The sequence below is a fragment of the Engystomops pustulosus genome, chromosome 2 (assembly GCF_040894005.1).
Source record: "Engystomops pustulosus chromosome 2, aEngPut4.maternal, whole genome shotgun sequence".
Classification (NCBI taxonomy): Eukaryota; Metazoa; Chordata; class Amphibia; order Anura; family Leptodactylidae; genus Engystomops; species Engystomops pustulosus.
In genome coordinates this window covers 184663569-184676361 of record NC_092412.1, presented here as the reverse complement: position 1 = coordinate 184676361, position 12793 = coordinate 184663569, and the positions used below count along the sequence as shown (strand labels likewise).

Sequence of the window (12793 nt, the reverse complement as noted above, 5' to 3'; positions counted from 1 at the left end):
CTTCTGGTGGATCTTTTAAGTGAAGAGGCACCACAGTCTGGGCCCGGGAGCACAGGCCCATGGACCTCACGGGCCCCGTAGCAACCGCTATGGCTGCTACGGCGGTAGTTACGCCACTGAGCACCAATCCTCCTCTGGTGCCCCATAATGGATGTGCCATAATGGCACCACCCTGACCGATCTGGCAGTTCATCTGTGCAGACCAACCTGTCAGATCTGTGCAGAGCATGCAATCACATGCCTGCACTTCAGTGCTGGCAGTGTACTGGGGAGATGGCTGCTGTCTGTGACAGCACACCATCTCCCCTCCTGGTCCTTCTCCCCCTCCACGATTGTTGCGATTGTTGCAATGAGCTGGTCAATGTCTTTCTCTGAAGATCTGACAAATCTTATGGTGTCCCAAACTAATTTGTCCGCCCAACAATTTCTGGCACAAAACCCCACTTCATCATTTGATAGGTGGACCCCTGTAGATGCAATAGAGAAGAAGAAGTTTTGGGGTCTTGTGCTACATATGGGCATTGTATAATTGTATTATATAATAATAAGTATTGGAGTGGTGATATTTCTAGAACACTCCAATATACCACACAGTGATGACGCAAACACGCTTTGAGGCCATTCTGACATTTTTGCACTACAATGATAATTCATAGTGCCCGTCTCAAAGGGAACCATCATATAAAAACTGAGGCCTATCCTCAACAATTTTGGTACTAAGTTTGTTGAGGCATACACCCCAGCATTCCACTATTTCAATCCGTCAATTCCAAAGGCATAGTAGTGTGTGGCACTGTACACAAATAAAGAAGAGGCCTGCCTCTTTTATTAAGCAGCCACTTAGAAAGGGGCACATTGAGGCACTCTCTAATGAGAACATGGTGTTTGTCAAGAGGGATGTCCTTATTTTTGCAGACTGCAGGACCATCACCCCTGTACGAGGTACCACCACGTCTGCCCCCAAGCCAGACTGCATCCTGGCTTACAAAAAGTTTATAGGTGGGGTTAATCTGTCAGATCAGGTGCTGAAATTGTACGGCACTACGCCAATCCTGGAGTGAATTTCTTGACTACAGTGTTGCCCATATGCATTGCATTGTATGAACAGTCGTTGCCCTCTGCCGTCATGTACTGTATACCCCAGGGCAAATGATTGGCTGCAACAGGGGTAGGTTATATTTCAGTGAAAGTTAATGTCAGTTATAAAGCTAGTTAATAATAATAGGTGATGGAAACATCTAGGCTTATATTTCCTATACTCTACACTATGGATGGAATGGATCTTTTGTTTCCAGGTGCTTGCTCTGAAGCAGATCTCTGGAGCTGCTCCATAATAATTTAAAAAGATAAAAGCAAATCAAAATATAAAAATACAGTGGTAGAATAATATAGCATCTATATAGCTCTATATGTGACCATTTCTAAGATGAAACCTTTTCCTTGCTATTTACTAGCAATTAAATTTCTAAAAATTGCTATGTTTTTATATACAACTATTACAAGGACAGGTGAGAAAAACAACTCTCAGAAATGTAGAAAGCTTGAAATTTTCAGGATAAATTTGTCTAATTAGGAATACAGGTCTTTGACTTGTAACCTTTACTGACTATTCAGCTATATAATTTGCCTACGGCATGGTAAGCGGAAAGCTGATTTATATTATTACTATTTCATTCTACATTCTTACACGCTATGCATGACAATTACTACACATGAATTTTTCTAAATATTTACTGACAGAGTCTGAATGTGAAAACCTACCAAGCGCATATCTTACGTGGAGAAAACATACCCTTTTCCATATTCCACCCCTTACTCATTTTACCTTGCTAACAATTCCTTGTCTAGACTTCTTTACGCTGTTCTTGTGCAGTTTTCTGTTATCAACTTTCATGTTTATCGAAAAGTTCATAAAGATAAAATGGGGGAGGGGTCTTGTCTGTGCAAATGCAAGGTGTATCGGCAAACAATGATATCAGGCAAAGGGTAGCAACTGAAGAAAGCTAAACACCACTTTTCGACTATGATCCTGCATTAAAAATGAATAAAACAAAGTTCAGTCAATAGCAAGTGCAAAGTCACAAAATATACAATTGTAAAGAATGTTATATGGCTGAGAGCCATTATGTCATTGCCATAAAGGAAACATATCAGATATTGGACTTTGAACACTATTTCCTGTTAAGTAAGATGATGCCTTCAGGGAGAGTCTGCTCTGGGAACCCACCAAGACGATCATTTGTTAATTAGTAGCTTGGGAAGATATGTAAATAAAGTCTCTTTAAATATGGGTTGCCCTCCTACTACCCAAAATCCTCTTGTATAAAAGACTGTACTGATTAAGATAATGAAGGTTTCATTTATTCTGTGTGACAACCTCATTAAACCAGTGCTGGCAGTTTACAACACTGCATAATCCATAGACATTGGATGCCATAAAAAGGAAATGAATCCAGTGCATCATTGGTAGACAGTCAGCACATGTCAGCAGTACACTGCATTTTCTTTCGTGGAATTATGATGATATACATCTGGTAACCCACAAGTGCAGCACTTGATTCTTAAATATGAAAAATGAGGAGTTGTTTTGTTTACATCTGTTCGAATAAACACTTATTTTTTGTGCATGGAAATTTTCTGGTTCATCTGAGACAGGAATCATTGCTTTGTGCAAAGACTATGGGGTACATTTACTAAGGACTGTGCACCAGTTCTCTGGCGGACTTTGTATGTTTAATGCTTGTGTTCACATCATGCTGGATATACATTATTGTAAATTAATTGTCAAGAGAGAGATAGAGATGCAGGTCTTGAATTCATCAACATCCTCTGTCCCTGCCTACTTTCCAGGCCCTGCAGCAGGCAACCTGTCTACTTTCCCTACTCTGAGTACAAGAATTGTAGCTTTGGATTTGAACCAGCGATCAGAGCTGGTCCATAAAAAGTAAAATAAAGTTAAAGAAAGTGGAAAAACATTTAATAAAAAAAATAAAGTTAAAGTTTGTAAAATAACACATTCCCATTGAAAAACCTAATAAAATATAAAAAACACAAATACACAAACAAAACCCACACGTTTGGTATCACCACAACCGTAAGACCTTTGGACCTGCATAGTGAATGCTTTGAAAAATTCCTGAAAAACTTTCTGAAAAAGACGATTTTTCATCAATACCCTTCACTTAAAAATGCTCTAAAAAGTGATTAAAAAATGTTACGCACCCCAAAATAAGACAGATAACTACTCTTCTCACAAATAATAAGCCCGTAAAGGACATAAAATTTATTCACACCCTATATATTTTAATTGTAGCTGGTCCCGTCCCACCCCCGGGTGACGTCACCGGCAGTCTGAGCAATATCAGGACAGGAGGGGCTACAATTAAAGTATACAGGGTGTGAATACATTTTTGGCCCTGCATATAGAGTATAAGTTCATATTTCAGCAATATGAATACTATATAATGTTATAAAAAGCATTTAAGATGACAGATTAGCGAGTATAGGAGTCTACCATCTGTATAGCTGATAGTAGATTTCCTCTAACCCATTAACGACAAGGCCCTTTCTAGTTTTTTTACTTCCATTTTTCATTCCCCCCCCCCTTCAAATATCTATAACTTTTTTATTTTTCCACGTGAAGAGCTCTGTGATGGCTTGTTTTCTGCGTAACAAATTGCACTTCATAGTGATGGTATTTAATTTTCCATGTTGTGTACTGGGAAGCAGGAAAAAAATTCCAAATACAGTGAAAATGGTGAAAAAAACGCCATTTTCTTGTGAGCTTGGATTTTACGGCTTTCACTGTGCACCCCAAATGACATGTGTACTTTATTCTTTGGGTCGGTGTGATCACAGGGATACCAAATATAAGCCGACCCGAGTATACGCCAAGACCCCTAATTTTACCACCAAAAACTGGGAAAACCTATTTACTTGAGTATACGCCGAGGGTGGGAAATGCAATGGTCACAGCCTCCTAGTATATAGCCAGCAAGCCCCCAGTAGTATACAGCCAGCCCACCCAGCTCCCAGTAGTATATATTAGCCTCCTGTAGTATACAGCCAGCCCCCTGTAGTATACAGCCAGCCCCCTGTAGTATACAGCCAGCCCACCCGTCCCACTGTAGTATACAGCCAGCCCAGCCAGCACCCTGTAGTATACAGCCAGACCCTGTAATATACAGCCAGCCCACCCAACCCCCTGTATCATGCAGCCAGCCCACCCAGCCCCCTCCTCTTCTGTCTTGCCCACAGCTCCTATTCTGTCTTCTGTAACAGCCAGCAGCCAGGACGCAGCCGCTGCTGAGGTAATAGTATGCGCCAGCAAGCAGATAACATTTTTTTGTGCTGAAAAACTTGGCTTGTACACAAGTATATACAGTACGTTAGATAAAAGTTTACCTTTCTGTATGCAGAGCCGTGTCCCCGAGAAACTTTTATTTTCTCAGATAAAAGTTAGTTTTACTATAAAAAGTCTTTGGCACTGTGTACATTATTCTCTGTGGGGACATGGGGGAGCAAGAAAAAGGACTCCTGATGACAGGCTCCCTTTAAGAGAGCTGGTGATGTAAATGTCAGGATTTAGAAGTGTTTTTCATACAGTGAGGTGTGTAGTTTCCTTAATGGGGTAATTTATGGGGTTTTACTATTATTTAGACCTCTCAAAGTTACTTGAAAGCTAAGTATGTGCCACTAAATATAGGTTTTGGTGGTTTTACAAAACATTTTAAAAATCGCACCCAAAATCTAAGTCTCATAATATCCTAGAAAAATCAGTGGATGCTTTAAAAACCACGCCAACATAAAGCAGATGTTTGGGAAATCTAAGTTGTGAAGTTATTTGCGTAGTATGACTATCTGTGTAAAAAGTATATAATTTAGAAATGATCAAAAATGTTCCAAAGTTATAACCACTTATAGTGACACATGGCAGATATAAAAAATGGTGCTGCGTCCTTGAGGCCAAAATAGGCTCATTCCTGAAGGGGTTAAGGATCTAATCTTATTTTTCTTGAGTAATATTATGAGAAGTTGATGGGAATGGAAGTGTCACACAGAGCTATTAGAGTACTGGGGTCACTTAATAGTGGTGATCAGTAGGGTTCAGTATCTTAGATCCCAGACCACACCTATATGACGAAAAACAGGGCAGACCTGTTTATAAGGGTAGCTTTCCATATTGTATATTCAAGCTTTTGACAGCATGACACAGCTCTTTGAATGAGCCCACTTAACCTGTAAGCTGTCTACTTACATTTAGCATGGTCACCAACTTTTAATTTAATGTATGTGTCCGACTAATGTGCTTAGAATCACTACCACACTGTTTATGGCTATACACCACTATATCACTTTTTCGTGACACAATCAAGCTTTACAGATGACAACCAAAGGCTGATGTAAAGGAAAACCTGATGTTGCGGACCCATGAGGGGTATGCAAGTACAATTAATTAACCTTTTATAGACACTACCAGAACGCACAGGTTCTGAGAGGCGCAGGAAGTGATTTAGTGTTGTCACATAACCTCCGGATATGGCACAACAATAAATCAAACCAATAAACTGCCACCAGCTATTGCTGTAGTTATGCCCCTGCTGATCAAGGTAGGCCCAGGGTTGGCCACAGACTGGTTGTCCATTTTTCAAGTGAACTTATAGTTTTGTTGCTCAAATGTAAACTTTTACTGAGTAATCGCAAACGAAAAATAATTAATGAAATTTACATTTCCAATGCCTATGTATGGCCAACCTAGGACATAATTTCACAATCAGTTGCACAAAGTTGATTGCTTACACTCGTTCTTTCCATGTTGATTTTCAAGTGTCTGTAAAATACCAGTATACTTCTGCAGTAGAGAGCTGATCTATTCACTAGTTTCCTATCTCCTCTTCTAATAAGATATGAATGTGCAATAATTTATTGATATAATTGTAGACAAAAACAATTACTCCATCCAATATAATAAAAAACATAATTGGGTGGGAGATGAAGTTCAAAAGTATGAAAATCTGGTAGCTCTGTGACAAAGAACCCCATTATTTCAAAAAATATCAGCTGCATTGTCTGCAAGTAATGACAGCCATCAAAAACCTTTTATTCCAGGTCAGTTTTGTAACCTATCGCTGCAGTAAGCCATTATAAGAAGACGCCAGACAGATAACATTTTTTACATGCCTACTTTCAGAAGAGCCATCTCTGAACTAAGTGACTGGTTCTTCTGCCTACATGTCCCAAATGACCAAATAGCACAACTGTGTAGAAAATAATGTCAAACAAGACAAGCTCCAGATACTTGTGTCTAAAGAAGCTGTAACAACACTTTGTTTGTAATCAATAGCAGGTGAAATGTATGAACTTCCATTGACCAACAGCATATTTCTAATTTTTTCAGGTCTGATTGCAAAAATGCATGAACAATTTTCATGATGTACTTTTTGACATGATTATTGACCTGCATAAGTTTTGCAAGTTCCTAGACAATTCTGCTGAAATCAAAACAGTAGGCAACACCTTCATTGTGGTGGTACAGTACTTATTCCAATAGTCCCCTAATTACATGGTATAACTTGGATCATTTGTTCACTTTAGTAAATCACATATTTGCTACAGTGTTGCTGGTTTCTGCTAAAACAATTGTAGTAGTTTTACTCTATTGGCACCGCACTAGGATTCTATGGAACTATAATTTGAATACTGTATCATCCTACCATTTCTAGGGTTTGACTGTAGGGAGTGCCTATCTTTATGAACAATTTTATATTGTTGTGGTACCAACACATGACACCACCCATCATTCAGCTGATATCAGCAGCATTTATTGAATTGAAGCTGAATTTCTGTAATCAGGATGTATGGAGCAGTCTGGTTCTAATTTCTGGTTCCACTGTTGCTACTATCAACTGATCGGTGGGAGTATTACATTGCACAATAATCATTTTGTTTTGAAGAGGTTTGAAGTGTCCATGCTCACAACATTTAGAAGGAAGGAAAGAGTAAAAAAATAAATCTCTCAAAATGTGGTGCAGAAGGCACCCTCCTCTGAAACTTTGTAACGCTTTAACATTTCCAGGTGATTTTGAGATTGTTTTCTCGTGTCACATTGCACTTATGTTACGTAGTTAAACAATTTGGGTTATATGTTTTGCTTTTTTGAAAATAACGGACATTTGGCAAAAATTGTAATAAATTCTCAAATTTCGAAATTCTAAAATTTCAACTTTTCTGACACATTGTCATAACACCAAAATAACTTGATAACTAAAATTTACCCAATGTTTGCTTTATGTTGACATGTTTTTTAATGCCTTTCATTAAAAAAATGCAAAATCATACTTTTGAGGGATCAGCTATCAAGTCACATTGTAAAACCCCATAAATTAATCCATTTTAGAAACGGCAAACCTCAACGTATGTAACACAACTTTTATGAAGTTTGTTAACCCTTTCATTATTTCACAGGGGTTAAAACACGGGTGCAATTTTGAAATTGTTATTATTTTGGCTAAATGGATGTATGCCAAAATGTAGTGGTAAACTGCTGTATGGACAAACAAAAGATTTGCAGTGGAGCAACACATGCACTGCAGCAAAGTTGGGTGCTTGTCCAAAAACAAGCCAGACAAGCCAGATATAATAACTTGAATTTAACAAGAGCCTTGTGGCATTCCATAACTCAGAGGAGATGTTACTTATTCTGCATGGAAGCTACATAACAGTAGAACGCATTATGGCATGCTACATTAATGGGGCATTATTTGCTTTACTAATAGAGGCACAAGCAAAAGATGATTTTCCTGCACACACCTCCTGTCCACCACAATGTACAAACAACCCCTCCTGGCCACCACAATGTACAAACAACCCCTCCTGGCCACCACAATGTACAAACAACAATACAATTAGCTAATGAATTAAATATTTATATGTCACCTAAAAATTATGTAAGCAGAAATTCCTTTTCTCAAATCCTAAAATTGTCACCTATCGCAAAAAATTATCTTTTATAAATCTATAATATCATTACAGGATTGCATACAGGATTTATATAAATAGTACATATACATGAAAGATACAAATGGATGCTGCCCCATTTATGACCCCTCTTTCTTTTTTTGCTTCCTCATTCTCTCCTTAGCTTTCTCAATATGGTCACCACAGTTACCATGGAAACATATGAGACAGATGTTACCGCCCTTTGGACTGCGGGGAAGGTGAAACCCATGGAATTTACATTAGCAACAGTGATAAAAAGACAATAATAACCACTGGCAGCCAATCACAGAACAACATCCTGTGACGCCAAAAGCAACAATAACGAGATAAAGGAACCTAAATGTGACAGCACAGGGATCTGTAGAGCTAGTCATTTATAGGCTGTTTCATTGTTAGGATTAACCATTTAAGTAGCAGGTTTATGTAGAGAGGTGCGTATGAAACGATATAAAACGTTGCTTATACTGGGACATCACTGTTTTTTCACTAGACTCTAAAGCTTCCTTCCCCTCCCTTCTATCTCTGTTCCCAGGCCCTCCCTTTTCTCCTGATCTCCTTGGCTTTTATAATGTCTTATCATTTAGCACAGACAGGAATAATAATCGTTATACTGTTGCCATGACACCTATCAGGTCACAGAATGTCCCTGTCAGCCACCTCCCTGTGCCCGGAAGAGAGCCCTGGCACCGTGCTGATTGCACTGGGCAAAAATGTAGCACGGCTGTAGGCCAAGTAGGCAAAGGCAATGTGCCATAGTGCTTGTCTGATTATAGCTGAAGCACAAGACTGCATACGAAGCTTTATGCCACATCAACTATACAACATAGTGATAAAAGAAATAAAATCTTTTAAACAATTGCATGAATTATAAATGAACTTGATAGACCAGCTTGATAAATCTGAATACACATGCTGAGTATTAAACCTCATAAATTACCAATAGCTTGTAATATCAGGGTTGCCAGAATTAGATTTACAGACATCATCAAGCCCTTTGTGTTTATTTTTAATAATTAAAACTCAGTCTGCATCTGCAGCCTACTACATGTCATTTTCACGGCTAAAACATGCGCCTGGGACATCAGTCATACACATTAGTACAAGCGTTTAAAACGCAGTGTAACAGTGATTTAATAAAGTTGGCCTATTATTGAATCAACTATTAACGTATGTGCTGTCTGTTTTTGCAGAATACTGTAAATGGTAGCAAAGATTTGGCTGCATTCCCACTGTGAGTAATAAGATCCTACATTTGGCACAGGTAGGAAGTGTATGTGACTAGTTCATTACTGGCTTTCAGGTCCTCAGGGACATAGAGGTGATGAGCTCCAAAGAAAAGAAGCTGTTTAAGCATATCACTTCCATGTTACACTGATAAAGGTTGTTAACAACAGTACACTATCTTTTTAGTAAATAAACATATATGCAATCTATTTATCTATTAATATATATTATACCTAGCATATAGTCACCTTTCAGCTATACTAATGTGCCACACTAAAATGATGTGATCTGCCAGCTTTACATGCAACCTTAATGGGTGAATATTAATTGCTCATGCACATGCATACATATTTAAAGTAGCCTTTCATTCTTTCCCTGAGATATGTGGTATGATGGATGCTTAACTTCTCTTGACTTAGATCTTATTGTGATATTCATGAAACAAACATGCACAGGAAACAGAGGATTACTGGACTAATATTTGCTACATTGGATTAACTCCAGAATTCATTAGTAATTTATTCCAAACTTTTAGCTCTACTTATTTCTACTAATATTGTAATAGTAAATATTTAAGAACTTCCCCTTTAAAATAAAATTGCATTTCCAAACAAACATTCTTAAGTGTGAGTTGCAAAGGCCAATCCTGCATAGTGTGCGCTCTGAATGTTCTGTAGAACTATGCCCTTATATACATTAATTGAAAATTACCCAACCTTGCACGTGGCATCCCAACTAAGTGGCAAATGTTGGAAGAGAATTAGCCAGACTGGAATTTAACTTTCCAATCCTTTTGTTCTCAGAAGATAAGCCTCTTTCAGACATTTCTGGCAGTAGCATTGTCTATTTATTACACATGCACAGTTGGCTGAGCTGATTGTGTATGTATATGAGGGAGTTGGATAGATAGGTACAAAGTCCAAACGCACTCACATACCTTGCTTGCATCTAGAGAGCACCAGTTGGGGCAAGGTGCACATGTTAGTGGTTTACCCAAAAAATGTGGCAGGCTGTGACACTCCCATTAAAAGCATCAAAACTTTATTTTCATAATCGTTAAAAAAGCTGTTGAGACATCATGGTAACACTGGACTAGACCTACATCTTTCGAACTGGCTGGTTCTTATTTATGGTACCATGAATAAGAACCAGCTGGTTCAAAACACATAGGTATCTTATATGTACAGGAGCCCAAAGAGGGAGTCTAGAAGATCAGAAAGTAACTCATAGAAAAACTCATAATAACAGCAACTGCTGGAACTAGGGGCCATAGAATGGTAAGTAAATATATCATTTTTAACTTGGGCCAAGCAAGTGAGATATATATATATATATATATATATATATATATATATATAGTGCACTGCAAACTCACAGACAAGCTGCAGAGATGAATTGTGGCAACACAAAGATAACAAGTCACATAATGGGGCAGATTTATCAAGCTGTCTGAAAGTCAGAATATTTCTAGTTGCCCATGGCAACCAATCACAGCTCCCCTTTAAAATATTCATGAGCAGTGGTAAAATGAAAGCTGAGCTGTGATTGGTTGCCAACTAGAAATATTCTGACTTTCAGACAGCTTGATAAATCTGCCCCAATGACCAGAATCAGTGTTACTCCTCATGTACACATTGGACTACTAATTTCTGCAAAATATGTAGAAAGTTTGAATAATTCAAGACATGCATACAGTAACTTGTTATGGCTTCTTTGGCATAATAATGGTTCACTAGTCAATTTTTCAACAATTGAACTATTTTTTAACCAATGTATATGGGTTCTGTTTAGGCGTAGAAAAAAGGTAAAAAACACTACACAGATACTGTAATACATGGACATAAATTGTATGTGCTGGAATAGAAAATTGACTTTATTCTTTATAGTATGGATATAGCTATTTTTAATAATGTTTTATAATGTAAGATTGAATGGAATGAATTTTTAACATGAATGGAATGCAGGCAGGCCTGCCACTGGCTCAGTATGATAAAACATTGTGTCATCTAATAGTCAAGATCTAAGATAACTGATATAACAGATAGAACTTATTACTAACACATAGGTTAGGTTCAACTATTATTATTGCTTTTAAAAAGGACGCAAGCAATGTCATGGACAAAATTAGCAATAGTAACTGTATACATGAAATAAACCCACTCTTATAAAGCTGCAGCTATATTTGGAAGCCACCTATGTGTACTCCTCCAGCATTGCTGCACGTACTGTAAGCCTGTACTATTTAGTGAGAGGAGAAACCAATGGCCTGCTCTCTATTGTTACTATAATAGACAATAATAAAAAATAATTACACACAATGAATGGAGGCATAGCTGCTACATTACAGGCAACTGCTGCGCACTGTAATTCTAGAGATTGGATTTAGCAAGAATCTAAGCCCTGTCCACAGCACACCAGCAAAGTCTGTGTCTTTAGAAATGAACGCTATAATTTTTTTTATAAACGCCATGAATTATGCAGCTAAATCTGAGGAAATATAATGTAATGTAATCAACTACTGGGTGAAGACATTGGGAAAGGGTGAGAAGAGAGGATGTTGGAAGGATAGGAGAGGGGTGGGGGATGAGTGATGATGGAGAATATGACCAGGGTGAGAGCATGAGGAAGGGAGGAAGGGGAGAGAAAGAGATGCAGGGACTAAAGCCAAGCAGATAACACGCTCAGAAATGTGCACTGGAAAATAATAATGTTCTACTGCCGCTCTGCAGGGATTGTAAGCTTAGCAGGGAAATGAGACTTAATTCACTGCATGTCAATAAGGAGGAGATAGAAGCAGGTGGTGCAATCTCAGTGACCCAGATTAGAATGCAATATAATATGTCACTGTCACCAAAGACCAATATTCCATTATATGATATCCCCAATACAATGCACGGCATGCTAACAAGACACCTTACCTTTCATCCTCCAAAGTAGTGCTGATGTGCTATGTATTTTTCCATGGAATCCATTCCTAATCTCCATTTAGAAAATGGATGGTGAATTAGAATCCTTCCCTTGCTATGTTCTGCTGCATTCCTTTCTCCCCTGCAATATAGTGTGCCTCCACTGAGTTCCCCCAGATGCAGGTTGGTGCTGTATACAGAGGTTACATTGAGCTGGCTGTATACTGAGTGTGCATTGAGCATGCTCGCAGCATCCCTGGGGTTTTAAATCCTTCCACGTGACCCTAGTCTGTCAGGCAGAGTGAGAAGATTTAACCCCCTGCCTATCACATTACAGATGAAACTGTATAGAAAGGAAATATTGACTTCTATTCTAAGAATAAAAAAATATATCATTAGAATGATTGCTGATGTCTCTAAGAATGTGCATTAATGTATAATCAGTATAAACCTGGATTATTTTAACTGTTTATAATACAGAATTGCTTATGATTTCATAATATATTTACATTGCTGTATCTAGATCTCAAATGTTCCTGGTGCATTGCAGAATGCATCAGTGGACTGTAGTGTACATCATCATCATCTCTATCCTGAGAGCAGAATCTGCCATATTGGTAAATAAAGAAAACATCTGCATTTATTTTCTGTGGCTTGTGAAAAAA

At 38.2% G+C, this 12793-nt stretch overlaps 1 protein-coding gene across 2 annotated transcripts in view; it reads right to left on the bottom strand.

The window, feature by feature from the left end:
- The window catches only part of PLEKHA6 (pleckstrin homology domain containing A6), a 129924-nt gene extending 117552 nt beyond the window's left edge, over positions 1–12372 (bottom strand). For both annotated transcript variants that reach the window (XM_072137562.1, XM_072137564.1), the window contains exon 1: positions 12141–12372. The gene's annotated coding sequence lies outside the window, so the exon portion shown is untranslated. The remainder of the gene's footprint in view (positions 1–12140) is intronic.
- Between the last annotated feature and the right edge of the window lie 421 nt (positions 12373–12793).